The following is a 5,691-nucleotide window of genomic DNA, read 5'->3' on the forward strand; positions in this document are numbered from 1 at the left end:
AATGCTGGTTTATCGCATACCGGTATCCCCAAGTGTCCTCCGTTGCTCATCAAATTTTGCGTAGCCGCTTTATTTGACCCGAGAAATTTTTTGTTTGATTTCCAGAGAATTTTCCTCGAGATCTTGAAATCTCGAAAACCGTGTATTATACACTTCATTTTGATACCGCACCACATTTCTTTTCTTCCCTGTTTTTCAACCACGTATCCGAGGTCATTGCAGGAGTAAACCTATTCGATTTCCGCCCCAATTAACGACTCTTAATTCATTTTTCAGGATTATCCAAGGTTCGACGAATGCTCGTTTATCGTATACCGGTGCCCCTAAATGTCCTCCGTTGCTCCTCAAATTTGTGTGGCCGCTTTATTTGACCCGAGAAACCTTTTGTGCGATTTTCAGAGAATTTTGTTCCGGGACCCTTGAATCTCGAAAACTGTGTATTATTCACTTCGTTTTGAGCCGTTCGGGAGGTCGTACCGCACTACATTTCTTTTCCTCTCGGTTTTTCAACCACGTGTCCGAGGCCATTGCAGGAGTAAACCTATTCGATTCCAGCCCTATATAACGGGTAATAATTCATTTTTCACGATTTCTGTGGTTCGACGAATGCTCGTTAATCGCATACTGGCAACCCCAAATGTCCTCCGTTGCTTCTCAAATTTTGTGTGTCCGCTTTATGTGACCCGAGAAAAATTTTAAGTGATTTCCAGAGAATTTTTTTCCGAGACCCTGAAATCTCGAAAACCGTGTATTATACAATTAATTTTGAATTGTTCGGGAGGTCGTACCGGACCACGTTTCTTTTTCTCCCTGTTTTTCAACCACGTGTCCGGGGTCATTGCAGGAGTAAAACTATTCAATTTCCGCCCCAAATAACGAGTCTTAATTCATTTTTTACGATTATCCGAGATTCGATGAATGCTGGTTTATCGCATACCAGAACCCTAAAATGTCCTTCGTTGCCCCTCAAATTTTGTGTGGCCGCTTTGTATGACCCGAGAAACCTTTTGTTTAATTTCCAGAAAATTTTGTTCCGGGACACTATAATCTCGAGAACTGTATATTATACACTTCATTTTAAGCCGTTCGGGAAGTCGTACTGGACCACGTTTCTTTTTCTCCCCGTTTTTCAACCACGTGTCCGAGGTCATTGCAGGAGTAAAACTATTTAATTTCCACCCCAAATAATGACTCTTAATTTATTTTTCACGATTATTCGAGGTTCGGCGAATGTTGGTTTATCGCATACCGGTATCCCCAAGTGTCCTCCGTTGCTCCTCAAATTTTGTGTGGCCTCTTTCTGTGACCCGAGAAAACTTTTGTGTGATTTCTAGAGAATTTCTCCCGAGACCCTAAAATCTCGAAAACCGTGTATAATACACTTCGTTTTGAGCCGTTCGGGAGATCGTACCGCACCACATTTCTTTTATTCCCTGTTTTTCAACCACGTGTCTGAGTTCATTGCAGGAGTAAACCTATTCGATTTCCGCCCCAATTAACGAGTCTTAATTAATTTTTCACGATTATCCGAGGTTTGACGAATGCTGCTTAATCGCTTACCGGTACCCCTAAATGTCCTCCGTTGCTCCTCAAATTTTATGTGGCCCCTTTATGTGACCCGAGAAACATTTTGTGCGATTTTCAGAGAATTTGTTCCGGTACCCTGGAGTCTCGAAACCGTGTATTATACCCTTCATTTTGAGATGTTCGAGAGGTCGTACCGGACCACGTTTCTTTTTCTCCCCGGGGTCATTGCAGGAGTAAACCTATTCGCCTTCCGCCCCAAATAACGAGTCTGAATTCATTTTCACTATTATCCGAGGTTCGACAAATGTTGCTTAATCGCATACCGGTACCCCCAAATGTCCTCGGTTGCTCCTCAAATTTTCTGTGGCCTCTGTCTGTGACTCGAGAAAACTTTTTGTGTGATTTCAAGAGAATTTTTCCCGAGACCCTGAAATCTCGAAAATCGTGTATTATACCCTTCATTTTGACCGTTCGGGAGGTCGTATCGGACCACATTTCTTTTTCTCCCCGTTTTTCAACCACGTGTCCGAGGTCATTGCAGGAGTAAACCTATTCGATTTCCGCCCCAAATAACGAGTCATAATTAATTTTTCACGATTATCCGAGTTTCGACGAATGCTGCTTAATCGCTTATCGGTACCCCCAAATGTCCTCCGTTGCTCCTCAAATTTTGTGTGGCCGCTTTCTGTGACTCGAGAAAACTTTTGTGTGATTTCCAGAGAATTTTTCCGAGACCCTCACATCTCGAAATCGTGTAATATATAATTCATGTTGAGCCGTTCGGGAGGTCGCACCGCACCATGTTTCTTCTCCCCCCGATTTTCAACCACGTGTCAGAGGTCATTGTAGAAGTAAAAGTATTCTATTTCCTCTCGAACTATTGAGTCTTAATTCAATTTTCACGATTATCCGAGGTTCGACGAATGCTGGTTAATCGCATACTGGCGCACCCAAATATCCTCCGTTGCTCTTCAAATTTTGTGTGGCAGTTTTGTTTAACTAGAGAAAACTTTTGTGTGATTTCCAAAGAATTTTTTTCCGAGACCCGAAATTCTCGAAAATCGTGTGTTATACAATTCATTTTGAGCCGTTCGGGAGGTCGTACCGGACCAGATTTCTTTTTCTCCTCGTTTTTCAACCACGTGTCCTGGGTCATTGCAGGAGTAAGACTATTCAATTTCTGTCCGAAATAACGAGTCTTAATTCATTTTTCAGGATTATCCGAGGTATGACGAATGCTGGTTTATCGCATACCGGTACCCCCAAATGTCCTCCGTTGTTCCACAAATTTTTTGTGGTCGCTTTATATGACCCGAGAAACCTTTTGTTTGATTTCAAGAGAATTTTGTTCCGGGACCCTATAATCTCGAAAACAGTGTATTATACACTTCATTTTGAGCCGTTAGGGAGGTCGTACCGGACCACGTTTCTTTTTCTACTCATTTTTCAACCACGTGTCCGAGATCATTGCAGGAGTAAAAATATTGAATTTCCGCCCCAAATAACGATTCATAATTCATGTTTCACGATTATCCGAGGTTCGACGAATGCTGGTTTATCGCATACCGGTACCCCCAAGTGTCCTCCAATGCTCCTCAAAATTTTTGTGGCCGCTTTATTTAACCCGAGAAACCTTTTGTGTGATTTTCAGATAATTTTGTTCCAGGACCCTATCTCGAAATCCGTGTATTATACACTTCCTTTGAGCCGTTCGGGAGGTCGTTCCGCACCACGTTTCTTTTCTTCCCGATTTTTCAACCACGTGTCCGAGGTCATTGCAGGAGTAAACCTATTCAACTCCAGCCCCAAATAACGAGTAATAATTCATTCTTCACGATTTTCGAGGTTTGACGAATGGTGGTTAATCGCATACGAGCACCCCCAAATGTCCTCCGTTGCTCCTCAATTTTTGCGTGGTCGTTTTATGTGACCCGAGAAAACTTTTGTTTGATTTCCAAAGAAACTTTTTCCGAGACCCTGAAATCTCGAAAACCGTGTATTATACAATTCTTTTTGAACTGTTCGGAAGGTCGTACCGGACTACGTTTTTTTTTTCTCCTTGTTTTTCAACCACGTGTCCGGGGTCATTGCACGAGTGAAACTATTCAATTTCCGCCCCAAATAACGAGTCTTAATTTATTTTTTACGATTATCCGAGATTCGATGAATGCTGGTTTAACGCATACCGGTACCCCCAAATGTCCTCCGTTGCCCCTCAAATTTTGTGTGGCCGCTTTGTATGACCCGAGAAACCTTATGTTTGATTTCCAGAGAATTTTGTTTCAGGACACTATAATCTCGAAAACCGTATATTATACACTTCATTTTAAGCCGTTCGGGAGGTCGTAAAGGACCGTGTTTCTTTTTCTCCCAGTTTTTCAACCACATGTCCGAGGTCATTGTTGGAGTAAAACTATTTAATTTCCGCCCCAAATAACGACTCTTAATTTTTTTTTCACGATTATTCGAGGTTCGACGAATGCTGGTTTATCGCATATTGGTATCCTCAAGTGTCCTCAGTTGCTCCTCAAATTTTGTGTGGCCCCTTTATGTGACCTGAGAAACCTTTTGTGCGATTTTCAGAGAATTTTGTTCCGGGACCCTGGAATCTCGAAACCGTGTATTATACCCTTCATTTTGAGTCGTTCGGGAGGTCGTACCGGACCACTTTTGTTTTTCTCCCCGGCGTCATTGCAGGAGGAAACCTATTCGATTTCCGCCCCAAATAACGAGTCTTAATTCATTTTTCACTATTATCCGAGGTTCGACAAATGCTGCTTAATCGCATATCGGTACACCTAAATGTCCTCCGTTGCTCCTCAAATTTTTCCGTGGCCTCTTTTTTTTCCCAGTTTTTTAACCACCTGTCCGAGGTAGTTGCTAGAGTAAAACTATTCAATTTCCGCCCCAAATAACGGGTCTTTATAAATTTTCACGATTATCCAAGGTTCGACGAATGCTGGTTTATCGCATACATTTACCCCTAAATGTCCTACATTGCTCCTCAAATTTTGTGTGGCCGCTTTATTTGACCCGAGAAACCTTTTGTGTGATTTTCAGAGAATTTTGTTCGGGAATCCTGGAATCTCGAAAACCGTGTATTATACACTTCGTTTTGAGCTGTTCGGGAAGTCGTACCCGACCACGTTTCTTTTTCTCCCCGTTTTTCAACCACGTGTCCGAGGTCATTGCAGGAGTAAAACTATTCAACTTCCGCCCCAAATAACGAGTCTTAATTCATTTTTCACGATTATCCAAGGTTCGACGAATGCTGGTTTATCGCATACTTGTACCCCTAAATGTACTCCGTTGCCCCTCAAATTTTGAGTGGCCGCTTTGTATGACCCGAGAAACTTTTTGTTTGATTTCCAGAGAATTTTGTTCCGGGACACTATAATCTCGAAAACCGTATATTATACACTTCATTTTAAGCCGTTCGGGAGGTCGTTGGACCACGTTTCTTTTTCTCCCCGTTCTTCAACCACGTGTCCGAGGTCATTGCAGGAGTAAAACTATTTAATTTCCGCCCCAAATAACGACTCTTAATTTATTTTTCACGATTATTCGAGGTTCGACGAATACTGGTTTATTGCATACCGGTATCCCCAAGTGTCCTCCGTTGCTCCTCAAATTTTGTGTGGCCTCTTTCTGTGACCCGAGAAAACTTTTGTGTGATTTTCAAAGATTTTTTCCCGAGACTATGAAATCTCGAAAACCGTGTATTATACACTTCTTTTTGAGCCATTCGGGAGGTCATTGACACGGCTGTCGCAACCCTATCAAAAATAAACCTAACCGGCTCTAACTAATGCAGTAGAGGTAAGTCGGGTATCGTATTCCACAGGGAGGCTGTTTGTGATCTATTTGTCTAATTAGATCCGTCTGTGTCACTTGGTTTCCTAGGGATCCAAAACTAGAGTCAAAGGTCGGCATAAATTCGGTATGCGGGGTAGTGAAAAGGTGCTTCCGGTCCGCTATTTGCCCTAAAACATTACTAACTTAGCTTTCGCCCTCATTAGAATGCCTTAATGTTCACTGCAGGTCTTACCCCTTCCAATATTCCGATCTAGGTCAAGGCGTAACGAAATTAACTAGCTAAATGCGTCGACTCAATCTCCCTAATTACAGTTAATTGCAGTGATTACCAACACAAAACCAATTCAA

This window comes from Silene latifolia, chromosome X (assembly GCF_048544455.1).
Source record: "Silene latifolia isolate original U9 population chromosome X, ASM4854445v1, whole genome shotgun sequence".
Lineage (NCBI taxonomy): Eukaryota > Viridiplantae > Streptophyta > Magnoliopsida > Caryophyllales > Caryophyllaceae > Silene > Silene latifolia.